The sequence below is a fragment of the Trachemys scripta genome, chromosome 3 (genome assembly GCF_013100865.1).
Source record: "Trachemys scripta elegans isolate TJP31775 chromosome 3, CAS_Tse_1.0, whole genome shotgun sequence".
Taxonomy (NCBI): domain Eukaryota; kingdom Metazoa; phylum Chordata; order Testudines; family Emydidae; genus Trachemys; species Trachemys scripta.
The window spans coordinates 3,062,899-3,089,862 of record NC_048300.1 but is presented as its reverse complement, the minus strand read 5'-3'; the positions used below and the strand labels follow the sequence as shown (position 1 = coordinate 3,089,862).

General features: G+C 48.4%; 1 long non-coding RNA gene across 1 annotated transcript in view; it reads left to right on the top strand.

Annotated features, from left to right (window-relative positions):
* LOC117874123 overlaps window positions 1–22,246 on the top strand; it is a 92,225-nt gene extending 69,979 nt beyond the window's left edge. The window contains exon 3 of the long non-coding RNA XR_004644904.1: window positions 22,136–22,246. This is a non-coding gene — a long non-coding RNA (uncharacterized LOC117874123). The remainder of the gene's footprint in view (window positions 1–22,135) is intronic.
* Window positions 22,247–26,964: the final 4,718 nt, after the last annotated feature.

Here is a 26,964-nt window from a genome sequence, read left to right as displayed (position 1 = left end):
GAAGAGGCTTTTTTCCTCTAGGGAAAGTGCTCCTTGCTATTAGAGAGACACGCGTTTTTCATGTGCATATTAGTGACATACAGGATCACAGATTTACCGTTGTTGCAAGAGGCATATGTGTAACAGGAACCAGCTTGTTTGTTTATTAGCTATACAGCAACTGCAAATTACCAACAACAATGCAATAATCTGAACCGTAAGCACATGGCACATGAGTTATCTGGAAGCTGATATGGGTCAGAGAGTGAATTTGGTATGTGTTCTATATTTTTATCTTTCTGCCATGCCAAACTAGTTTTGCTAATCTCCAACATATGTTACAGTTGTAAAAGGCTCATCCACTGTGCACAGAGCTGTAATACAAGGTATTAAAACAGCACTAAATTTTGATCAGTCATCAATGGTGAAGCCAGATCTTAAACAGGATTTGCAAAAGGCAGTTGCAGTGCACATCTGGAGATGTACAGCACCTTTGTTGGTCTTGTAACCCTCCGGCACAAAGATTTCCAGGCAGGATGAATGGGGATTTTTATAACATGAAGTAGTGTTCACCGGGGACTCCAGCGAGGCTAGTAAACTCGTGATCGCGTGGAACCTAAACAAGATTTGAACCCAACTGGTCAGCAGTGGAAAGAAACTAACCCAGTGTGCCACGTAGTCCCAGCTTTTCCCTTTACTCCCAAGATTTTCTTTCCAGTCATTCATTGAAGCAGCTCATCTAAAATATGAGAAGAACTGCATGCCAAGCGCCGAAAATGATACTGGCTGTACTGTAGCACATCCAAGCACTGCACACTCGTAGCTAAGACTGAGCTCCAGTTTGATGCTAACTGCCTTTCCCAGTTATTCTAATGTGCTCAACCGCATCTTTTTGGCTAAGGTTTTCCATGCCTTTTCCCAGTCTAAAGGTGAATTTTTGTTCTAGAAAAGCTTGACCAAGTCACTCTTGGAGTCCTTGAGCGATTCAAGGCTGGTTTTCCTCATAGGGTTGTATCAGACTGTTAGTGCTCAGATTAACTCTAAAGACCACGGATCAGAGTCTGCTGTGGCCGAGTTGCGCTCTACAGAGCAGAGCGGTTATTGCTCCCCTCACTGTCTGCCCAGCTATTCCTGGCCATGTGTATGTTAGAGCCGTCAAAGGGCTGCTCTAAACTACGCCGGCTGGCAGACAGTGCCTCAGATCTCTCCCCTTCCTGGGATGGGTCCCCTCAAAATGTGCTATTAGAGTTTTATGGGGGTGTTTTCCCATTATAATAGTATCCTGGGCATAGATACCCACTTGTTCTATTCTTTTTATTCTCTACAGGTTCTTGATCTGCCCCCAACATTGTAGTATCTGAGCACCTGCCAGTTGTGTATTAAGCGACTGACTAACACCTATCACGTATGGTTTCCTCTCTCTCTCATCCTCTCCCCAGGGGAGAATGACGTGTAGTGCCGTGTTTTGCTTGGGTAGGGCTTTGGTGTGTGAGTGGTTTTGAATGTCCATGCTCTGCTGAGTCTGTCTTAGCAAAGGTCACCTGGCCCTTGGAGCGGAAAGGGGTGAGATTTGGGATGATCGTTCCACCCTCAGGGGCTGCCCCCTGAACAGATGAACTTTACCCAAAGGGCAGAAAGTTCCATGGGGCCAAAGGAGAGGAGCTGGGAAGCCCGCTTCTCATCCCAGGCTGTAGGCTCTTGGTGGTAGTCTTGAAAGGCACTGGAGGCTGGGGCTATGTGCATGTTCCCTCCGAGACCCACAGGCTCCCGTTCAGAGTGAGCAGCTGAGACCCCTCTCCCTCCCCCGTCCCGCTGAGACCGTTGCCTGTATTCAGTGCAGAACTCCCTGCATAGACAGTGGGTGTCAATAGGAGGGTTCACGGTTTGCCTCGGATGGCTAAATAACCATATTCCGCAGTTACTGCTCCTGTATGTACTGCCTCGTCCCGAGGGAACGGTACTGAGTTCACTAAGGCAGCAGAAAAGATTTGATGGGTGACTACTGGACAAGCACGCCCAGAACGTTGGCTTTGCCAGAGCCCAGCTTACAACATTTCTCCCCCAGAACTGGGAGCTGGAAGGTGGCAGCCCATCCCAGGTATCCACTGCAAGCATTCCCCTTTGCTTCAGCGTCCCCCCCGCCAGCCTGGCCAGCATGAAGCCAGTGACTGTTTGAACTGGTGAGGTTTTTGTGTGCGTGTGAACATGTTTCATGGGATGAAGTGGCTTCTGTAGGAAAGAATGAGTCAACGTTATGAAAATAAAAACCAGCAAGGCTTGCAGAAGCGAGTTCAGTGGTGTGCGTAACACTTTCACCTGCTGTCTTGCACGGTTCCAGACGCTCACTCTCTTCTGGGCTTTCTCCTGTGACGCGCTCGCTGCAGTATCAGTAGCTTGTGTGCTTCTGGGGGTCAGCAACTTGACGTGGGACAGCTGGGCCGATCAGCACCACTCAGGTTAGCCCTTGTTACTGGTTAGTATTTGTATTGCCAGAGTGCCTGGGAACCCCAGTCCTAGATCAGCTGGGGGCTGTACAGACACCGACCCGAGAGATGGCCCCCGGTAAGATGCAGCCGACTTCCGTTCCAGTCCTGATTTAATCCCTGAGCCAGCAGGGAGGGTCGAGTCGCAGAGCTGAGCGTGGCTTTGAGAAGGGGAAATGTCGGAGTAGTTCAGCGATAATCTGTCCATCAGTGGCTAAAGTCCTAGGCCAGTGGACAGTAACGCCGCAGCCTAGGGATCTTTATCCACAAAGCAGGCTGCAGACTTTACCGAAAATAAAAACTCAAGCCCTTTGCAGCCAAAGGCTGCTTAGAGTTGAGCATGTCAGATGCAGTTGCAGCATCTGGGACTGTGGCATTTACTTAGTGAACCATAGTGACAGTTTCATATCACAGCTCGGGCGGGTCTCAAGGAAGCTCACCCCCACCCGGCTGACGAGAGCCGCAGAATGCGCTGTGAGGAAAGGCCAGGGAGGATATTTTGAGGGATAGCTGCTGGGGAGCTACCCGAATGCACTACGCTCGCTGCGTCTGTGTCCAGAGAGAACCTGCCTCTCCGCCATGTTCTGGGCTCAGCTAATCCCAATGCAGTAGGCTCCCTTCTCGCCTTTCGAAGCCAGGCAGCTTCAAATCCGCAGGCCCTGGTGCGTCCCTGGCTGCTTTCCCCAGAACGCAGGTGGCCGTCAGGCGTTGCTCCCATCAGACTGAAAGCTACCCCTCTGCTTTCTGGGCCGAGAGTCTCCAAGCCTTGAGAGGGATTCCTCGATCCTGGCGTGGCAGATCTGCTCGCAGACCCCCTCAGTTCAAGAGGGATGCAGTGCGAATGGACTCCCAGCTAGGCAGCATGGAGCGTGGGAACCTCTCCCATGGTTCGGTGCAACGTTGACTGCAAGGTTTGACCCTGACTCGGGTGCTGGAGTCACTGCTCTTCCCCTCACTGGGCTCAAACCTCCAGAGAAGTTCTTGAAAACACAACTGAGCAGCACCCAAAGCAATTCGTGCTCCAATTCCACGCCCACCAGGCCTCTGAGCCAGGCTTTTCACAGCTGAGGGGTTCTACTGAATTCGGAGCACCCGCCGGGCCATCAGCCAGAGCTCTCTGCTAAGATCACAAGGCTTAGATGTCTTGGGGGCCCCAGCTGTGCCCAAGAGGCTCCAGGCTGGCAGTGTGCACGTTGGCACCCAAAGTGGCTGTTGCCTGATAGTGCCGGGGCAGCCTTCCAGGCGGTTGGGTAATTTTCCTTTCTCCGCTGCATTATCCCCCTCTCTTCGCAGACTGGAATTCTGGAGCTGCAAAGAGATTGGGAATTTACTCTCTACCCTGTAGTCCAGAGTTCTCTACGCAGAGAAAGCACCCCCTTGACATGGGCAGCAGGAAGCCTAGAGCAGGACAGCAGCAGAACTTAAAATCCATCTGGGTGCTCATGCAAACGTTAAGACATTATGGCCAACATTTTCAAGGGTCCCCTCATTTTAGATGCGCAGCTTGGAACACCCAGGCCTGAGTTCCGAGACATCGAGCACCCATGGAGTGGGCTCCTAGACATCCAGACACTGGGTTTCCATCCAAACAGTCCAGAAACCTCCCCGTTCTAGTCCCCACTCTCTCAAGTGGATCGTTGGAAAACCAAACGTTCTAGAAGAGGTTGAAGCTAGAGATCTGAAAGACAGCTCTCCTTGCTGTGGGCACCAATCAGGATGATTGTACTTTGTCTTTTCCCTTCCCCTTCCACCAGCTACTTGTCTCTTTTTTAGATTGTGGGTCTTTCTGTCAGGGCCTGTCTCTTCCTGTTCATGGTAGACAGTACCTCGGGCACTGCAGGTGCTAACCACAATACAAATAAATGAATAAGGCGTGATTGGGTGCCTTGGCGTTTGGGAGATGTAACGAAATAGCATGGCTTTCGCTTTACTGCAATAAGTATCCAGTCTGTTATCAAAGGAAAAGAACCGCCATGTTGTAAGGACCAGTGTGTGGTTTCTGGTTCATGGGCTTCTATTCTGCATTTATGTAAAACTTCTCCCCCCCCCGCCCCATGAAAACACAAATTTATGTTTAAAAGTCACCTAAAGTGTAGATCAAAACAAGCTGTGAGCCCCGCCCTCTCTGCAGAGTGTAGATTGCCTTTCAGTCTCAAACCCAAGTTTCTCTGCCTCCAAGTTCACTTTTGAAAAGATAATCTTTTCTTGACTACATGTTGTTTTATGCCTTGGCAGGAAATCCTAATACTCACAGAAGAAGGACTTCATGGATTTAAAGCCCTGGCGTTTCTCCACAGCGACGTGGGCTAGAATCCAAATTGGGTCAAAATGCCAAAAAACATTCCCCGTGTTTGCCCGAGGTTCACAGTCCTCCGGCCTGACTTCTTAAAATGGAGAAACTCTGGAAAGAACACTGTTCAAATCAGTCATTCCTAACCCATTTGGCAGCTCCAGGAATCAAACTACAGTCCCTCGAGTTCAATGAGATTAACATGCCAGCCCACTAATTTTCCTCCGAAGAGCTCTGGAATGAATATAATACAGCACGACAATGCATCAGCACCGATGTTACGACTGAAGTGGATTAGCAGGGCTTTCAGAAACTACCTCGCTCAGTTCTGTCTGGGATCAGCAAAAATGATTAAAACACTCAAATTAATCATTTTTATTAACTGGAGTGGAGGTGCGGGGCATAGGGGAAGAAGTGTTTAAAACTTCATTGTGCAATGAGACAAATTGGAGTTCTGCTGGCGGAATGGTCCTTGGGGCAGCATGATGTCATTCAGTTCGCAAAATAAAATGCTAAATGGATGGCCACAAGTTGCATGCACTTTATCACCACATCAAATGCAATAGGCCTCTTTGTTCCAAACCTCTCGGTGATGTGGAGGTGACTGATCTGGCAGATCATTATTTTGGGGGGCGAGGGGAGGGTTGTATTTTGGGGGAAGTGATCTCTCTTTTTTCCTGGCCTCCCAGCTGGAAAAGCATGCTATTGGGTTCACTGAGTCTGAAGCAATGACCAAGCACGTGTGGGCTCCGGATTCCACTCTGGCACCATGGGCCTCTCTCTAGTTACACTGCACTTTTATTTCCTCTCTTTGGTGTCGGCAAATCTGATGCACACTCGGGTCTTCCAAATTTCCGAGCAGGGGTCAGGAACTTGGCTGAAAACTTCCTCTTCCTCCCATTGCATAACAGCTGGGAACCTCACAAACCCTGCTGCGTGCCCCAGAATGGTGCTCTCCTGGGGGTGGGGAGAGAGGGCTAGATCCTTTCCTGACCCTCCTGGGACAGCCTTTGAGTGAAGGAAGATAAATGTGCCAATTGGGAAACACGTGGTGCCTGCTTCCCCATGGCACTGCCCAGGCAGGGCAGCAAGAATTTGTTAGCGCAGGTGAAAGGCACCAGAGGAACTGAATTGGAGACCATATCCTGTAAAGGATTGTGGGACAGGGTGGTGGTGAGAACTTGTGCTGGGTGGGGGAGTGCTCGGGCTGTTGTTCAGGGTGGTGGTGGTTGCTGGGTTAGGGGATGCTGATTGCAGGGGGATGGTCTTGTGGTTGAAGCACTTGACTCAGGCTCTGGAAATCTACATTCAGTTTTTAGCTGTGCCATACATTTCTTGGGTGACCTTGGGCAAATCACTGAGTTGCTCTGTGTCTCAGATCTGTGACCATCTGTACCCCTATATTCACCCTTTCACAAGACTATGATAAATTTTTTACAAAGTGTGCCTTGTGAGGTATCATTTGAAAAAACACATTTTACCAGGACAATAATGATCATCGATTTATATGTGTGGCAACATTGCATGTAAAGTTATAGGATTCCTCTGTATGGTATTACCAGGCATGTTCCAAGTCTGGGGGAAGCAGCCACAAACCTGTTCCCCAGAGACAAAAAGCTAGCCAATGCCTCAGCCAAGTGTCAGCAAAATCAAAGAGACCATCTCCTGGTTAAGTGGCCATTTTTTGGCAGGAAACATGATGTGGGTGAAAATCTACATCTTGACAAAGAAACAGTGGGCGGTTCCCAGCCACTCAGACTTTCCCTCTCCTGAACCTCAGCTGCAGATGATTCTCAAAGAAGCAAAAGAGCTATAAGAAAGGGGAGCAGGTGCCCCAGATTATTCTTCCCTCCCATCTACTCACGGCATTGACAGCACTTGAAGAACAAAGGAAACAGTTTTGGATGGGAGGAGGGATCCTGACTGAAAGATTCTGCCAGTAAGACAGCTGGTGGACCTGGTGAGAGAGACCTTTGCTTTGAAGTCACTCTAGGCATTACTTGTGACTTACTTTCATTTTCTTGTAACCAATTCTGACTTTTATGCCTCATTACTTGTAGTCACTTCAAATCTATCCTTCTGTTGTTAATAAACTTATTTTATCTAGACCCGTGTGTTTGGACTGAAGTGTTTGGACTGAAGCTCCTTTTGGATCACAGAATTTGTACTTATCATTTTCTGTTAATAAAATGATGGACTTTATATGAGTGTTTGTTGTCCAGGAGAGGGCTGGGCAGGACAAGACGCACGTGTCTGGGGGAAGTCTGGGACTGGGGATTTGCTGGTGTTGCCCTGCAGTGCAATTCGGGGTGGCTGTCTGTAGCACTCTTGCAGTAGAATTGGGAGTGATTTAGATGCTGGAGGCTGGATGTAGACGGGCCAGGAGTGGCTGCTCTCACAGTGAAGCAGTGGAAAAGGCACCCCAGGTTGGAGAAGTGAAGGGACACGACTGTCCATTAGTCCAGATTGTGACATTACCCAGCAGGTGCAGTGTGCACAGCCTCTTGAGGCCCCACATCCCCTCCGCTGAGAGCATGGAGGGGAGGGTGTGGGAGAAGACTGAACCTTTCCCTCCCCAGCCCTGGCACCTGCTGGATCCTGGAGACCAGGTGTCTTGGCAGGAGTTCTCGGTTTCCCAGGCAGCAAGGTGACGCCCCCCCCTGCAGTAACGTCCCCACCAGACAGGAGCAGCATGGGCAGTGCCAGGGCAAAGGCTCACACACCTCGGTTCCCTGGTGGAGATGGGTCACCTGGAGGGACTCCTCTCAGCCTTTCCCTCTCTGCTTTAGCCTGCTGCCAGGGGGCCAATGGACTGGTGGGGGTGGCAGAGGACACGGAAAGTGGTTAAAAGATGGGGTGAGGTCTTTCACAGACCAGACGTGGATCCTGAGGGAGTGAAGTGAAATTCAGCTGGACCTGGGGCCTCAACTCCCTTAGGCTCCCGGGAGATCCCAGCACCATCTACTGTCCATCTTCTCTGAGGCTGTATGATCCCAGAGGTGGTTCTACCTTTCTGTTCCAGGCGTGGTTTCAGACACCACAGACAGACACAAATAGCCAAACAGCAGCATTTCCAACGGACAGGACTTCTTTGTCTTGAGACCTTGGTTGTTGGCATGTTAATCTGTGAAATTAGAAATAAAACGGGAAACAAACAAATAGTGACTAGGGGTGAAATCCTGGCTCCGTTGATGTCATTGGCAAAACTCCCCCGCACTTCAGTGTGGACAGGACTTTAGCCTGCTAGCTGCTAGTGGCCAGTGAGGGCTTTGAGGATCAGCAAAGCCCTCCTTCGAACAAGTGAGCCGAGAGCTTTGCCGGCACTGGGCTTTGTCAATCAGTGGGTGGAACAGAGGGTCTCCTTTTCATTCTGCTTCCTTCTCTGTACCTGACTGGGACAAGGCAACAATCTTCCCTGGGTCACGACCTTGCCACGTTTCGGGTGAACTGGTGGACCTAGTGTAGAACCAAAACCTGAAGCCTGCCACAACATTCCCCAGGATCAGGGCCAATAGTTAGAGGGGTTTGGTTCTGTTCAGAAAGTCACAGCTGAATCATCTGTGTGGATCATTTCATTTTCCCATTCAGCGATTCTGTATGCTGGAGCGAACGGCAGCTGAGTGGCCAGGCATTCTGTGAACAGGTAAAGAAGTTTTAAAAGGGACCGATCCTGAGAATGTTACGCTTCCTGTAGAATGGCCTGTGATAAGGAGAAGGTGTTCCTGTTGCAAAAAGGTGTAAAGAGAGGCTTTTTGAGCGGGGAGAACACTGCATCTGGTATGTTTTTTAATCACAGAGCCTTGATCTCATGGGGCTGGAGTTTGGCGTGGCAGGAGGCCAGCTGCAGACAGAGCTGGCTCTTTGCTTCCCTCGTCTTTTTGGACAGCCTTTTTGAGCCAGTTTAAACTCCCCTCATCCTCTCCTTTGCCTGACCTGTCTTTGTCTTGATCTCTTTCATAGTCTCTTAGAGTCTAATTGTGCCATGCTTTACTCCTGTTGAGTGGTGTTTTGTGAGTTGTCAGTGTCTTACTACGCTGTGTGATTTCACTCTTGTGGGTTGGCTTAAATATTGCAGTTCTTACTGAACTTACATTAAAGCGGGTTGGAGCCCGAGATATTTGTGATGGGCACTTTCAGAGAGACACAAGCGCACACCGTGCTTAGAACCAGTATGTCCAAAGAGCAAAGCAAATGCTTTTCGGAAATGGTGGTTTTCAAGGTGCTGCAGGTTTCGGCATTGGCACAGAAGCTGTCAGAGCAAAGCTGGTGGCTTCTGGCAGCTGGCAGGGGACAGTTGGGGTTTTTGGTACTGCTAGGAGACAGGGTTTGGCTTTGTGGAGATAGACATTAGCTAGAAGCGCCTGTTGAAATCGTCAGTGGTGCAGTAGTTAACAGTAGCAATGTTTAAAAGTGACCGTTAAATTGTCTGTTAAGTTACATGGTGCGATCTGCACCTTACAGACCTGGTTAGGCTGTCGGCTGTGCTTGGTTCAGGTTTCCAAGTTTTTCTTCACAGCCCTCGGGGACAGTGCAAGAGACAGTTTTTTTTTCCTGGCTTCAGGAGCACAATTCTGCTGTCTGGGGTGGGTTTGGAGGTCAGTCCCCTGGCTGCAGAACTGAAGGGCTTTGGGTATAGCCCAGGCGGGATTTCTGGAGGAAATGTGTTCTCTGCCAATGAGTGGCCAGGCACCATATGTATTCAATTAGTTGGGACCCCATCCAAAAACTGGAACTGTTCTGTGTGAGTGCTGCTGAGATCCAACATGGGACCCTGGTGGACCATAAATGGCAGTCCTAGGCAGAGAAGCTAGCATTTATTCTCTGCATGGACAGGCAAATTATATCTCCATGGCTCCTTCCCTGTTCAACGTCTAATGCTTCCTATGCAGCATGTTAGACGAGCCAAGAGGGAGACCCCCCAGGCAGAGCTAGTAGGAGCTCTAGGAAATTTGGCCCAGATCCTCAGAGGTATACAAGGGAACAGTGGGGGTGAGGTACCTAAATATAGGATCTGGGCCTTTGCCTCCTTTGGAAAGTCTCCTTTAGCCTACTGGGCACTGCATGGATGCCTTTTAGAATGGCAATGATCATGTACTTCTGTTCGATCATGTAAGATTTCTGCTCTGTATTTGGGGGGGAACAGATGATGTTGTCTCATCATATGGTGATAACACTCCTTCCATTCCACTAGTATCTCCAGAGGATGCTAAAGATCAGAGACTAAAGTCAGCTATTTTCAAATCAGCGGGTCTGGATACTGGCATCCAAAGAGTTTTTAAAGAGCTGGCCGAGGAGCTTGCTGGCCCGTTAATGTTGCTTTTCAGTAAGTCGTGGTGCACTGGGGAAGTTCCAAAATACTGGGAAAAAGCCAATGCCATGTCAATGCGGTACAAGGGTAAACGGGATGACTCGGGTAATTATAGGCCTGTCAGCCTGACATCAATCCCAGGCAAGATAAAGGAGCAGCTAATACAGGACTCGATTCATAAAGAACTAAAGGAGAATAATGTAATTAATGCAGATCATCATGGATTTATGAAAAATAGATCTTGTCAAATTAACTTGATTTTTTTGGATGAGATTACAAGTTTGGTAACAGTGTTGGCATAATAGATTTAGACTTTTGTAAGGCATTTGACTTGATACAACATGACAGTTTGATTAAAAGAGATTAGAGCAGTATAATATTAATATGACACACTTTAAAGGATTAGAAAGTGAGTAACTGATAGGTCTCAGAACGTAATGATCAATGTTGTTGTAGCCGTGTTGGCCCCACGTCTCAAAATGTAATGTATTGTTATTGAGTCGATTTGTTTCCAGTGAAGTCCTGTAAGTACTGGGTCTTGGCCCTATACTACTTAACGTTTTTATCAATGCCCTGGAAGGAAACTTAAACTCATCATTGATAAAGTTTGCAGAGGGCAGAAAAATTGGGGGGGTGGTGAATCAGAAGAGGAGGACAGGTCACTGTGAATCAGGATTACTTGGGAAAGTGAGTGAAAGCAAACAATATGTGTTTTAATATCGCTAAATGTAAATGTACATATCTGGGAACAAAGAATGTAGCCATGCTTACAGGATGGAGGGGCTTTATCCTGGGAAGCAGTAGCTCTGGAAAAAAACCCTGGGGGTGGTGGTAGATAATCAGCTGAACGTGAGCTCCCGATGTGATGCTGTGGCCAAACAGGCTAATGCAATCCTGGGATGCACAAACGGGAATCTCGAGTAGGAGTAAAGAAGTTATTTTACTTCTGTATTTGGCACTGGTGTGACTGCTGCTGGAATCCTGTGTCCTGTTCTGGTGGCCACAATTCAAGAAGGGTGTTGATAAAGCGGAGAGGGGTCAGAGACGAGCCATGAGAACAATTAAAAGATTAGAAAACCTGCTTTATTATAATGACAGATTCAAAAAGCTCAATCTATTTATCTTGAGAAGGTTAAGGGGTGATGGTTACAGTCTAGAAGTATCAATGCGGGGAACATATATTTAATCATAGGCTCTTCAGTGTAGTAGAGAAAGATCTAACACGATCCAATGGCTGGAAGTTGAAGCTAGACAAATTCAGGCAGGAAACAGGTGAGGATAATTTACCATTGGAACAATTTACCAAGGGCCGTGGTGGATTCTCCATCACTGACAATCTTAAAATCAAGATTTAGATATTTCTTTAAAATATCTGCTCTAGGGATTGCTTTGGGGCAGGTCTCTGGTCTGTGTTATCCAGGAGGTCAGACTAGGTGATCACAGTGGTCCCTTCTGGCCTGGGAATCTATGAATCTATTTGAATTTGTTTAGTTATGACCATCCCCAGCCTTCTCCATATATACCTTAGATTCAGAATAAAATGCAGCGTTAAAACCACTCTGTGATGGCTTGAACTCTAATGTTGAGCGGATGTTTTCTGCAGCCCATGGAGCTGGGCATGGTATCCCAAAGTCACGCAGACTGGAATTCACTGGGCTAGAGTCTACTCTTACTCCTGCTGAATTGTACCTTACGGTGAGTGGAGTCTCACTGAAATCCACGGGGTTGCTCGGAGATTCAGATGCTGCAGAGTGGGAGAGTGGCCATAACTTTTATCCTCATTATTAGGGAAGTCCTTACTGCATAGAAACATTAAATACACTGTTGGGGAAGGGGGGAGTTTGAGAAGGTCCATTAATTTTGGAATTTGGATGTGAAAGGGAGAAAATATTTCTTCCAGGTTCTGGTTTCCTCCATAGCAAGTTGTACCAATTATCAAAACTGGTTCTGCAACCGAGTGATCAAGGGTTATGTTATAGTGGGGCAGCAGCTACATAGCTACTGCTTACAGCGTAAATTTGAGCTCTGCCACTTCCCTTAGAGCTCCATGCCCCCCCCCATCCCTATGCCCCCCTTCCCTATTGGATAGAATTTCTAGAGCTGGGCAGGAAATGGTTTTCCCCCCAGAAAATTTGACTTTTTTTTAATTTTTTTATTTTTTCAAATTGTGGGGTTTTTCCTGTTAAAACACTGAAAATCCCCAAACCAAAAATGTTTTTCAGAAACTGAAAAGTGCAAAATTTCCACCAAAAATCATAATGTTTGGGCAGTGTGGCCAAAAAACTTCAGTTTTCAGTGGCTGTGAACTGCAAAATTTTCTGTTTTCACATTTTTGAGGAAAACACTATAAATTGAAAACCGATGTTTCCTGCAGCGGTATCCATTTTGCCAAAATCCCTGTTCCACTGTAACACGTTTTAATGGACAAAGTCTGACCAGCACTAATATCTTCCCCCTTTTACAAGGCCTAGCATTGTTGGTAAGTTACATCCTGATTCCTGGTCATCAGCACCTAACTACAATCATTTTAAAACACACTAAAATGTACACATTATCTTAGAACCTGCAAGTCAAGCTGGACACATCACACATTTTGTTGCAACATGAAAACAAAACAAAGTTGTGGGGTATTTTTAGATTTTAATTGTTTAAAAGAGAATGGGGATTTAAACATTAAAAGGACAAATTTGAGTCATGTCGTAACAGTTTCACATCCAGCTGTAGCTTTGGGCACTGTCTAAACAGCATCCTACTTCACATGATCTGGATACTTTCTGCTGAGTAAGATCATGTTGTTTGTACTCTCGGAGAGCTGGGACTCTGAAGTGGCTATTAAGATCTGCGTAAGCTGAATAAACTTTGAGTGCTCCTCCCCTGAGCCACGAGCTATCCTCTTGAGATGAACCATGTGTTCCGATCACCGAAAATAATAGGGATCCCATTTATATCCAGAGGAGAAATGTGGTGTTATACCGTGTCAATGACTGCAAGGTAGAGCCAATTACAAGGCAGGCAGAAAACCTTTAATAGAGAACTAAGCTAGGTGGCTTTTGGCACATTGCCCAAGGAGTTCTGGTCAGCATCAGCAAGTCTGCTGTATCCTTACTTGACTTGTTTCACAACATTTTACAAGGTCGTGGGGCGTGTCAGCAGCAGTCTGGGTTCTCACAGCCGGGATCAGCCGGGGCCTGGAAATGGACTCTCGGGCTTTGTGTGTGAACACGCAGGAGGAAAGGGAACTTTTCTGCTGTGTGTGGTCAGAGAAAAAGGCCACTTGGGGATTCTGTGTAGGAGTGGCAAGTGGACGGGAGATGGCAAGAAGCCCTGTTAGCCCTGCCTCTGCTGACCAGCCCCTGCACGGTAGGGGAGCACCCTTCTCGGCCCCTTGCTCTCCTGTGCTAACCAGCTGCTCGTGGGAGACTTAGCTGCACCTTTGCACATGGAGAAACTACTAATGAGCACAGCTAAGGGAGTTTGCTTTGGAGCAGCTAAACATGTTCCCTTGCTGCAGTGACGAAGAACGGCGCTTCCCGAAAGGAGTGCCAAATCCAAACAAGCTGGGCAGTTCAGATCTCGTGTTCAGCCAGCCAGACAGCCCCTCGGGGCAGCAATTTCCCTGGATTAGAACCTGCAGCCGAGCACTTGCTTTTGTACCCTGGGTGCTGCATTCAGCCGTGCTCTGCGCAGGTGCAGCTCCACCTGGAGTCCGTGAATAGGAGGCCAGGGAATGAAGACAGAAACCTGACTGTGAGCCCAGGTCTGTCCCGTAGCCTCAGTTATCCAGGCTTTGGGAGATGCCCATTTGCTGAGATTCATACCGACAGAGTGATGTCTCTCTGTCACGCAGAGTGATCTACCAGAGACGCAGGGTCTGAAACGCCAAGCGAGAGCCAATCCCCATGTGATCCCTGGCTGATGAAGGGCTGTCCCCTGCCCTAAACCATCAGGAATCACTGGCCGAAGCTGTCGGAATGGGCAGGACGCCCTTAGGGCCTAGATAAGCCAGGAACGCCCCGATGGGACAATGCACAACTGGAGAGGAGCCATCCTGGCACCCAGATTCCGTGCACTGCACTCCCCTGGGCTTCAGCAGCGCAGTAAGCAGCATGAGGTGCATCCCCACCCCTTCTCCAGGGGAGGAATGGCTCCCGTTGCAAGGAGGTGGGCTGTGGAAGTGGGGTGTTCTCGGGGACGCAGGGTGGCTGGTAGCCAGAGACCCTCAAATCTTCAACCTGGTGCAGCCGCTGACCTGCTGTTGTTGCTGCTGGTGTGCTCCGGTAGCACATGGGGGCCCCGAGTGGGACCAGGGCTGCATGGTGTCAGGCTCTGTACAAACCTAGGGCCCAAGTGTTATCCGCCTGTGTGGACCAGCAGGCTGTGTGCAAGGATCCTCCCTGCCCCGGGGCAGCCTGCCCACGGGGGGATCACAGGAGCAGTCCCTCTACTTGCTCGTCCGCGCAGGGCTCCGTGCGAGTCGCACCGTCCCAGTGCAGAAGAGCCGACAAGCAGCGTCAACGAGTGTGTGAGCGAGCGGGGGGAGGCACGCTCCTTGCCAATGCCCTTTGAAGGAGGAGAGACTCTCCATTCGCCAGCCAATCTCACGTGGGAAGAGAACTGTACAGGCCACTGCCTTGGGCCAGGGCAGCTTCGGGCAGCTGGACTCTCTCACGCTGGGGGTCTTGTCCGAGTACCTCCTCGGCTGGCTGGGAAGCAACTTCCTCAGCTTCCATTTCCTGGGCCTCAGATGCAGCTGTAAACCTAAGTCTCACCCTGGCTTTTCTCTGTTCTGGGCCAAACCTCCTCCTGCACTGGCCATGGGGCAAGCAGCCTAGGGACTGCTGTCTGGTGGGTGCTCCCCAGCCAGTGTCAATGGGGATCCTCTCCCCTCCCCTTCTCCCGGGATTCCTGCTGGCTTGACGCCTCTCTGTGCACCACCGCTGACCCAGGCTGTGACACCACAGCTACAGAGCGTGGATTCATCCAGGCAGCCAGATCAAACCCTCGTTCCAAAAGATTTCTTGAGCTATATTTATTCGACGTCCGGTCTGTCTCCCCCTGCTGGGAGGGAGATTAACCGACCGTTGGGAGTTGGAAACAAAGGACCGTCACTAGAATTCAGTGCCAGCTTCCCCAGAGCCGATTCTTAAATCAAGGCCAAACCAAAATCAGAATGATACTTTGTGAAACTCGATCTATTTTCTCCCTTTACTGTAGTGAATTATGCCAAATTCCACTGTGCTCTCATCTGTGGTCTGTTTATATAGCTCTGTTTGTTTTGGTTTTTTGCTTGTTTTGCTTACTGTACGTTAAATATATCCTGCCGTGACTCTGGTCATAGGCTTCTCTTATTAACCCCAGTGGCGGGCGGGCGGACGACAGGCAATGTAAACTGTCCTGTGCGGCCGTGGGAGTTGCAGTGTGGAAAATGCCAGTGTTGTAAGGGTTAAGGAACAAGGCACTGGCCAGGAGACCGTGCTCAGACTGCAAATGGGCATGAAGCATTTGAAAACTGCCCTTCTTAATGACCTCAAACATTTGTGTAAATATTCGGCCTGTTTTTAAAAAAAAAAAAAAAAAAAAAAAGTGAAGGAGTTGAATGCATAAAGTCTGAGCTCTAGAAGAAGGAAATGTCCATTCTTGGTGCCCATTTCACTGATCGCAGCGTCCCATAAATCTACCAAGGAGACGGCCAAGTCGAGGCTATTAATGGAGCCAGCAGAAGTCCGGAGGGAAATGTAGCCCCGAACCAGCACAAGAAACGGTCCCGAAGGGATCTGAGCTTGTGCTCTGACCCCCGACCTCCCCCAGGCCGGGGCTGGGCGAGTGGTAGGGCAGAGCCATGGCAGGACGACACCATGGGCAGCACTCTCTGAGAGGGGGTGTGGGGCAAAGAGCCTTTGAAGGAAGGGAGAGTGACATGGTGTGGATCAGGGGCCTCTCGTTGCTTTGAAAGGGACTCAGAGGACTGCTGAGGGCAGGGAGCTGTAAGCCTGGGGACTTCCCCTGGGCTTGCTGCGGAGTTTCAGATTGACCCTGAGTGAGAACAGAACATCACGGCTTGTTGTTATACAGAGTACTGCGAGGTACAGATACTGCCACAAAGTGAACCAAGTTTCTACGGCGCGACCATCCAGTCAATAACAAGACGAAAAGATTTACTATCCCAGACCAGGCCTTTGTCCTTCTGGGCTCTGTGCTGTGTGCACCCTGGAGAGGACCATGGGAACTCATCTGTTCAGACACTATTGTAAGCTCTTTGGGGCGGGGGCTGTTGTTTATCATATGTTTGTACAGCACCCTACACAATAAGGGCTGGATCTGGTTTGAAGCTACTGCCCTATAAATGGTAAATACTAATAATGCTGTAATTGTGGACGTGATGGGGGAAGAGGGTGAGATGTTCCTTTTTGATTGAGAAGGAGATTTTGTTCTCCTTGCTGTCAGAGCTTGCACAGCTCGACCTAGTGGGCATGAAGTAATGTGGGGGTCCTTTTGTAAGCTCATCTGCAGCGTGTGTCCGGTCATCGCCAGCAGCAATGAATCCTACAGGGTTATTCTACTCCGGGTAAAGTGTTTCCTTTATACTGGCCTGATTTTTACTACTCTTTCATTTCATCAAGTTGCATGTTTTTCATACTTAGACAGGACAAAAAGGGAATGAACTGATCAATTGTCATTCTACCCTTTATCGTTTGGAATCCCTTCATCGTATCTCTCTCCAGTTCTCCTTTTTATGTTAAATAATCCTAGCTATTTTCATCTCTCCTAATATACATAATTCCCAACACACTTATGATGATCCTCGTTGCCCTTCGCTGGGCTATTTCGATCTCGGCAACCGCTTTCTTAACATGAGATAATCAAATCTGGAGCCAGATACGCGAGAAGCCATCTTCAATGTACAACATGTCACTATCCTAGTTTATGTATTCTATTTTACCTTTTTTCCCTAATGCACTTGAGCATTGTGTTTGTGTTAGTAACTACTGAAATCTGTCCACAAGGACTCAAGTCTTTTTTCCAAAAAAGCTCTCAATTTGCAGAATCCATCTGGAATAGGAAATCTTGGACTCCAGTATTTCAGCCAATATATTTCACCTTCTGTTTATCCAAGTGAAATGTCACCTGCTACTGTCCATTCCCCTAGTGTCTCCAAATCCACTCATGATGGACAGCCAAAAATGGAGGCACTCCAAAGCAGAAGTCATTTTAGAAGGTCTTTCTTTGTATTTGTTTTATTGGGAAGCACTGGGGCTATTTTTGCAGTTAGGCACAATATAAAGCAAATGCTTTAATGCAAGTTAAGGATAATCGTGAACAATTACTACTCCCCTTCTCTGGTTGGCACTACTCAGACCTGGCCGGAAGTACTATGCTTGCAGGTCTTCAATAGAATCCAGAAATGGAGAATTTCACTAAACCATGGAAGAAGTTGCAAAGCAAAAGTTGTGCAGAAAGATTTTGTGGTAGATGCTCCCTCACCCTGTGGCTTTCTGACAGCCTGGGGCAATCAGTCAGTCTTCTCACCCAGGGAAGATCTCAGTGTGGGGAGTTTCCTGGATGATGCAGATTTGAGAGAGTTGGCTTTATGACACACCCTTGCCCCATGACAGCCCTTAGCAATGGAAAGGCAAGGTGGGTGAGATCATGTCTTATCTTTTCTTGGGCCAATGTCTCGTCAACAGGAGTCAGTCCAATAAAAGGTATGACTCACCCATCTTTTCTCTCTAATACCCTGGGACCATGACGGCTACAATGACTTAGGATTGGATGGATTTTGGGGGTGTGGCTAAGGGGGAAGGTGGCCTGGAGATAGCCCTGCTGTGCTCTGGCTATTAAGGGCCATTGGCAGTGGAACAAAAGGCTGCTGTGGCTTATCCAGTGGCTAGCAGCCCTCTCCGCACCCTCCATGCCTGCACTGAGCCATGGAAATGAGAACTGCGCCCTCGGAGCTCACCGTGTTGAGTGCAGAAAAAAGAACACAGCAAGGAGACACAGTAACTGCCTATCAGTACAGAAGGTGCTGTTACTGAGAGATCAGGGAGCAGTTAGCCTTATTAGTCAACAAAGGCAGAACCAGAAGGAAAAACTGGACCTAAAATGCAGCAGCAAACCTTTAGGATTAGAGATATGGGGAAATCCTCCTAGTCATTAGATGAGTGAGTCGAATGGAAGAGGCTGCATGAGGAGGCCATGAATTTGACAGGCCCCATCTATCAGGGACGGCTTCAGGATAAGGAAATCAATTGTGGCACAATGCCAGGCGATGGGAAAGGTGAGCCACCAGAGCTTCCTTTCAGCACTAATGATTGCACGCCTGAAAGACCATGTCTCCCCAGCATGGTTGAACTCTGGCAAATGACCGTTCAGGAGCTTGGAGGTCAGAGTTCCCAAGACACCTAGTTACTTGCCTTCTTTTCCAAACAGTGCCTGTGTGAGTGGGCTCTCCAACATTGTGCATCTCAAAAGTTTTCCTACAAAGAAATTTAGGACATGGCATTTCATATATTAAGGAGAGTACTGGGTAGCGACTTAAAATTTGCTTGCATAGTTGCCTTGAAAACATACAATCGTCTTAACAAGTTAATGTAAAAAAAGAGGAATTTAAAAATATCCCTGAATGAAAGTACAAGCTACACCATAATCGCTTTGCTCCACAAATCCAGCTATAATGAAACTGTCGTTTGCTATTGTTTTCCACTGTGCAGCTTGTTAAATTAGGGACATTTTTGATTTAATAAAACAGGTGAATACCCCAGCAGGGTGTAGTGGGAAATGAGAAACCCACTGACAATGTCACGTTTCCTTAGAGGACTTGTCAGATGCTAATTTTAGCTGATGCTCTCTGATGGCACATTTTTAATACTGCGGCTTCCTGGTGCTCCGCCTTATTGTCCAGTGCCAAGTTCTGTTTGTGAATCCCAAAGCGAATGTTAGTGCAGAATTGGGGGGAATCACGCTGGAAGAGGAAAGTCTTCCCCCTCCCCCCGCCCCCGATCCCAACCACATTGTGGTGGCAGCACCAAATTGGGCTTTTTAGAGCCTTTTCTTTGCTCATTCTTAATGGCTGGGGAGTGGTAGGGCTGGCTATCACTCGTAATTACATAGTAATGCAGGAGTTAAATGCTCGTGGGGAAGATGTTAGAACATCTTGAGTTTGTTTGCCACTAATCTTGCAATGCTGGGTTCTTTCTTAATCCTCAACAAATGTTGTCCCCTTGACAACATATGTGGTAAAAAGTTATGATTGTGTGTGGAAAGAGGGTTTAGAAAGGGGCTTACTTTTTCCATAGCTAAACACATTGTTATCCTCCAAATTGTAATCTTATCATATTTAAGTTGTTCCAAATAAGTAGACCTATGTATATTTTCAGTAGTTTCAGCTGAAACCTGTTAAGAACAGATGTGCATATGATTGCATGGCAATGATCCCTTACAATGTATTTTTCCATGAACAAACATTATTATTTGCTCCTTAGGGGGAAAGAGAAGAAGAAAGGAATGGAGCCTTCATTAAGGGGAATATTAAATTGAGTGGCTGGGCTTGTTACAAGCAGTGTTTATAAATAATTTTCAAATAGCCCTTAAAGGACGTGAAGCGTTTTGAACACAAAAGGGCTTTCTGGAGCAGACCTAAATAAGGCAGGGATAGGATTTGGGATACTTGCTTCTGTCTCTGGAGTGGCGGGACATTCCGATTGGACACTTCCGGATACGCCACTCTAGAGCTGGGGGGCCGGTTGTTCTAATCAGGTGACAAGCAGGCAGAAGCGCCAATCGGATTGCACCAAAGCGGAAGGGCTCTTGGTCCCACCTCGGCTCTCTTGTTTCCCCCCCGGTTCTCACTCACAATAGGTCACAGATCAGAGGGTTAGTCGTGTTAGCCTGGATCTGTAAAAAAGCAACAGAGAGTCCTGTGGCACCTTTAAGACTAACAGATGTATTGGAGCATAAGCTTTCGTGAGTGAATGCCCTTTTGTGTTCAAGACGCTTCACGTCCTTTAAGGGCTATTTGAAAATTATTTATAAACACTGTTTGTAACAATAGGTCACAGAGTTAGCCAGGATGGGAGCGTTCCAAAGTGAACCACACTGAAAATAAACCCAAAGAGAGGGTGGAGAGTATCTGTCTCACTAGCAGGGAGTAGGGTGACCAGGGAGCAAATGTGAAAAATCAGGACAGGAGGTGGGGGGTAATAGGAGCCTATATAAGAAAAAACACACACGAATCGGGACTGTCCCTATAAAATCGGGACATGTGGTCACCCTAGCAGGGAGCATCTTCAGCCCAATGCTGGGCAGTTCTTGTCTCTCTATCCCTCAGGACTCCAGACTTTGGAGTGAGGCCATCTCTGATGTCTCTTGCCCCCTTCCCTCCGCTTGATTTGGACTCTCCGCTAATAGAGCAGGCCGTAGTGCTGCCAGACCAGCTCTGTGCTGAACAGAAACCCGCATGAGAGATGGGAGCCCAGATCTTCTAAGGCATTCTCTCAATGGTGTAGTGGGTAGGACTTAGGTATAAAATTTTCAAAGGCTCCTAAAGTTCATTTTCACTTTTGAAAATAGGGTTAGGCCCTAGGGTCAAATTTACAAAGGTCTTTAGGCCCCTACAGATGCAGATAGGCGCCTCGTGGGAATTCCAAAAACACCTGAGTGAGTTAGCTGCCGAGATCACCGTGGAGGCATTTGAGGTTGATCGCGCTCAGTGGTACCAGCAATTGTGAGGATGACGCATCCTTGGCCGTCTCTCCGGATTCTTTGGCCACTATGACGAACCTGAGGTGAAGCCAGCTAGCTCCGTAGCTGCTCCCCTCTCCACCTCGCACACGCTCGTGTCTGTTGGGCCATTGGAAATTAAGCCCTTGTCGTGGATTGACTACTTTGGTCTCATTAGTGTTGGGGCATGTCTACCCGTGGGGTTGAGGTCCTTGTTTTGAGGGTCTGCTCTCAAAGGCCGATGCTCTGCGGGGTCGGTACGTTCCTGTCGTGAGGTGTTTGTACTGACGCCAACCAGCTGCAACAATCTGGTCAATTCTCCTTGTAGCTGCAATGGCCAAAATTTTCTCTGCCAGACCAATGAAACCTTGCAGAAGGGCCATTCTGGTGTCACCGCAAAGGCTATTGGAACCAGAGAATCTCCAGAAGGACCAAGGGAAGTTATTGGGAAAAGCCTTTCTTAAAAGAAGCTGGCAGTCTTCGCCCGCATGAGGCAGTCCACACTACTGAAGGCTTAGCGGGGTTTTATTATACGCTTTTCTCTCCAGCCATCGTGAGGGTGGCCCTTGGTGTCTTTGCCTCAGAGGTCACCTTGGTTCTCAAATGACCTGCAGTAAATGAAGTTGGAGCTGCCAGACAGATTGTGGTGTTTGCCTATTTAATAAATTAAAAAATTCATTTTTAAAATGTAATGGAGCTGCTGCAGGCTCTGTGGGAAGAAGGCGAATCTAGGAGAACTGACGTCTGGAATGGCAAACCGTACATGGGCTCTGGTGGTCAGCCTGCCTGAAGTACAGGTGTCTCTGCCATGCCACCCATCACAGGTGTTCTTAGGGCGCCAATCTCACCCCGATGTTCTAATTTATATTTCCTTTTTCTACTCTGCTGGTTCACTGGGAGGAACACGGTACAGTGGGTTGCCTCAACTTAACATTGGAATAATGACACTCGCCCTCCTTTGTAGAGCGTAGCGGTCCAAGCGAAGTAGAGTAGTGTTAGTCACCGTGATATTGGAGGCACCTGACCGGGACTCGAGCCCTGAGTTCTATTCCTGACTCTGCCCTGCTGGGTGGACTTGGGCAAGTCTCTTCCTCTCTCTCCGCTTCCCTTCCCACCCTGTGTCTGTCTTGTCGATTTCGATTGTGAGCTCCTCAGGGGAGGGATGATCTCTCGCTGCGTGTTTGTATGTAGTCTAGGCTAGCACCGTGAGACCCTGATCTTGGGTGAGACCTCTCGGTGCTATTGGAGTACTGATCGAACGTCTAGATTACACCGCACAGAGTTACAGCTTCTGGCCCCTTTAAAAGTGAACACATGATTTGAAAATAGATTTTTCACTCCAGGCCTTTTCTTTTTCAGCTTGTCCAGATGAGAGAGAGCCATATTGCGTTCGGTTGCATCATACAATGCAGGCTGTGGGCTCCCCAGCACAATGATTACTTTCCCACTGTCCAGACACCGCTGAGATCAGAAGAGGTATGTGTCTAAAAATATCACCGTGTGATGAATGTACAAAGAGACCACCTTAGCTGTTTTCCGCATTCAAAAAATACAATTGGGCCAGATTCTCAGCTGCTGGAAGTCTGAGTACATCACATAACATGGGGGAGGAGGGAGTTAATTTATCATATGTACACTCCTATATTCTGCAGACATGATTTTAAATTAGGAAACTGCTCAGAAAAATAGGGTTTGGGTTTTATTTTGGATGTATTCCACTGAGCAAAGCCATTTTCCTCGCCCAGATATGTGAGAGGCCCATAACCAGCTCCTGTCCTTCACCCCTGAATGTTTGCAGAGAAAACTGTGCCGTGCCTGTGTGTGGAGCGAGAGTAGATATAATGCTGCATTTGATATAATATAGATATGATGCTGACATATAGAGCATGAGCTCATAAACTTACCTGGGCCTTATCTTAGGAATTTGTGCCCCAAAACGCTAATTGACTTCAACTCTCCTGGAATTTTGGTTGCATGAGTAATACAGATGGTGTAAGCTGGGGTGTGGGCTAGATCAAACTAGGGGAGCATATTGAGTCAGTCCAAAACTATTTGTGGCCACTGGGCGTTTCCCTTACTCTTAAGGAGAGCACAAGGCTGTAGGAGTGGCTGCACTGGGGCTGTGTATGTACAACTCAATCTCTTGGGCAAAGCCCTTTTAACACAGGGCAGAGAACTTGAATTTGGGCCCCAAGTCAGTCTCTGCATTGGAACGTCGGAGTCTGGAAGTAGCTAGTTTAGGCTGGGGCTCACTAGAAAAGACTAGTAGAAAATTGGTTTCACTGTATTTTGGAAAAAGAAATAAAGCTAACAGTTGCATACAAATCAGCAGTAAAATTAGTTCGGGGGGAGGGGAGAGTATAAAATGGATTGCAGTTATGAGATGAAACTCCTTTAATACCCCAAGGAGACAGGGATCCTCTATTGAGTTAGACAAGGCATCAAATCTATTTCTCCTTTTTAAACCCTTTTTGTTCCTGTGACCCTCCTATAATAAAGTACCTTCTATAGCAAAACATATTCAGGCAGCACATTTCCTAATGAATTCTGCAGTCACCAATTGGCTCATTCATTTCTGGGGTAGTCGATGCAGATCACTGCACAGTGACGAATGTTGCATCAAGCTGCTTGTGTCTAAATGTGTATTGCAATCAGAGGTAGGCACTTGGGTGCTTGAGAGGGTGAATCACTAAATGTTCTTCATAACATCCTTCCCTTCCCCACCCACCTGGTCGCCTCGCTCTCCACACAGACTTTAAAGTGGGGCTTCTTGAAGTGCATGTGATCGCCCCTTAAAAACTGGTGTGCACTGACTGCTCATTTATTTTTGAATTCTGAGGTGCCCGATGTTTTGATAAATTGGTGGTTTGTGTTTTACAATCTTATCCTGTGTGTGTGTGTGTGTGTGTGTGTGTGTGTGTGTGTTTTGATTCTCACAATAGAGAGGATGCCTGTGGCTTGATGCAAATGAGCATCAAAGGTCCTTTATGAGGACTGCTGCAGAGCAGAGCAAGCTGGCGAAGTTTGGTTGCAAAGGGAGGAATAGGGAGTTGGAGGAGGCCTGGAGCCTGGCCGGAGGCTCCAGACCCCATATGCTGTAATTCAACTTTCTGGTTTGTGGTGTTTGTGTTTTGTGATTTTTCTTTTTTTCATTGTTTCTTTTAAAGCAAACAAGGGTTTTCCCCCTCCCCTGTAGAAGTAAAAATTGTTTTTTTTTAAAGGGGTTTTCCTTGAATTATATTCAAAAAAGTATTGCTCCCCTCTGATGCCTGATATTGTCAATAATGAATCCTTATAAATTCTGGGTAGGTTTATAGACTTTTCTACAAACCAATTGCCAGCTGGTTGCTTAGGTGGGTGTTTTAGCCAAAGGTCGAAACGAATGGGACTCGGGCACCCGAAGCTCGTAAGCAGCTTTGAAAATCCCGATTCAAAGCACAAACAACTGAAAAGAATGTCAGAAGGCTCCCAAATGCCAGGAAGTTCAGCGTTGGGGTTAGTGGGGAGGAATGTCACATGTCTGCTCCTTCCTAAGTGTGACTTAATTTTCTTTTGATGCCAGCCCATGAGTGAACACGAATCAATACTTAATACAAACTCCTGTGTTGAAAGGCTCCTGCAGAGGCCAGATGTGGCTCTTCATTTGCCTTGGACGTGTCTCAGCCGTGTCGCTGAACTGTTTACATTCCATGGCCCTGTGCACAACAGCCAGCGTGCCCCCCTGCAGCAGCTGCGTAGCGTGCCCAGCTTCTGTGTGCACCTGGTGTTTGTGGGAGTTTGGTCACTGAGCAGAGACCATTACAGAGTGCAATTCAGCTAGTATGATGGGCCAGATCCTCAGCTGGTGGAAATCAGCAGCAATCCCATTCGCTTCAGTGGAGCGATGCTGATTTACACCAACTGGGGCTCCGCTCTACTGATTTCACTGGAGCTCTGCCGATGTAACTAGAGAATGGGATCTGGCCCCATTCTCTTCAATGGAGCTGGGTGGGTTCACACCAGCTGGGGAGACACTGTAAATAGATGGGCTGTTTTTTCCCTCCCCCCGTTCCTAGGGCAAGAACTGTAAACGTCTCCCATTGCTGCTGACTTTCTGCCTTGACACTCCTTGCGCTGAAGGAACCCGGCCAGAAGCTGGCCTCCCTTTCAGAGGCTGGCAGGCGTCCTGCTTTCTTGGCCGTGTTTCCAGGGCTGTCTAGCTAATGGCAGCGCTCGGTCAGCATCCCGGGGAAGCTGCTGGGCTGTGAGACGCTGTGGGCACCGTATCGTTTATCCACCACTTCCCCGGGGATGGTTGAGGGCCCTGCTTGGCGTTTCAGTGGGCAGCCGCCGGCCTCCCCACATAATGCCGCTCGGAATGGGCTCTGCAGAGGGAGGGTGGTCCTGGGGCTGGGACGCTGGCCTAGGAACCCGGAGACCTTGGTCCAGTTCTTTGCTCTGGGTGGGCCTGGGGATGTCACTTAGGACTAGAGCCGCAAAAGGAAAGACTGATAAGGGTGAGTCTGTGTGGCAGACGCTTTGCTGGCACAGCCTGCTCGTGCAGGGGCAGTGGACGCTGGCATGGCTACACCGCTTCCCTGGGGGACATCAGCGGTGCCGAGAGGAGCACTTTCATAGATTCATAGATTCTAGGACTGGAAGGGACCTCGAGAGGTCATCGAGTCCAGTCCCCTGCCCGCATGGCAGGACCAAATACTGTCTAGACCATCCCTGACAGACATTTATCTAACCTACTCTTAAATATCTCCAGAGACGGAGATTCCACAACCTCCCTAGGCAATTTATTCCAGTGTTTAACCACCCTGACAGTTAGGAACTTTTTCCTAATGTCCAACCTAGACCTCCCTTGCTGCAGTTTAAACCCATTGTTTCTGGTTCTATCCTTAGAGGCTAAGGTGAACAAGTTTTCTCCCCCCTCCTTATGACACCCTTTTAGATACCTGAAAACTGCTATCATGTCCCCTCTCGGTCTTCTCTTTTCCAAACTAAACAAACCCAGTTCTTTCAGCCTTCCTTCACAGGTCATGTTCTCAAGACCTTTAATCATTCTTGTTGCTCTTCTTTGGACCCTTTCCAATTTCTCCACATCTTTTTTAAAATGCGGCGCCCAGAACTGGACACAATACTCCAGCTGAGGCCTAACCAGCGCAGAGTAGAGCGGAAGAATGACTTCTCGTGTCTTGCTCACAACACACCTGTTAATACATCCCAGAATCATGTTTGCTTTTTTTGCAACAGCATCACACTGTTGACTCATATTTAGCTTGTGGTCCACTATAACCCCTAGATCCCTTTCTGCCGTACTCCTTCCTAGACAGTCTTTTCCCATTCTGTATGTGTGAAATTGATTTTTCCTTCCTAAGTGGAGCACTTGCATGGTTGTGTCTACACAGCGGGTCTGCTGGCAGAGTTGTGTTGGCCGGGATGGGGGCACAGTGGTGCCAGCAAAGCTTTGTGGTGTGGGCTAATCGTTAGGCCCAGTGCTTCGATGCTGAACTTTTTAGGCACCTGGTGCCCACTGGAATCTGCAGCCCCTGGCTGGGACAGGCTCCTGGATGATGCCTGGGGAGCGGGATCCAGAGAAGCCAGCCCGCTGAGCAGGGAGCTGCTAAGCGAGGCAGTGGGGGAAGCTGAGGAGTAGGATGGGGCCTAATCCTTGACCCTCAAAGATGGGGGAGGCACTGGCCTCTGCTTGGGATTCACAGCCATGAGCCCTCTCCTGGAGTCAGTCCCCTAAGCCTGGGAGTCCCAGGTTCAAATCCCCTCTGATGCTAAACAGGGACCTGAATCCAGGTCCTGCAGGAGCCCTCTAGCCCTGGGGCTGTTGGGTGAAAGAGCACCACCACCTCCGCTTGTGCAGGGCCCGACCCAGCAGGTGTGCTCGGAGACGGCCTCCTCAGTTGGGCCCTGCACACAAGACAGGCAGGGAAAGCACCGAGTCTGAGCATCCCACCAGGGCTGGATGGAGGCCACCAGGAGACATTTAGGTGCCAAGGGGACTTTGCCAGCGGGACCGTAAGCATGTAGGGAATTTGGGCACCTGCAGGGCAAGGTAGCAGCTGGGTGGGAGGTTAGGTGCCTAAATCCCCTTGGGCATCTAGCCCTGTCTCTCTCTCTGCCTCAGTTTCCCATCTGTAGAATGGGATAAGAGCGAGGTCTCTGAAGGTAAATACCCGGAGGAGTTGGGC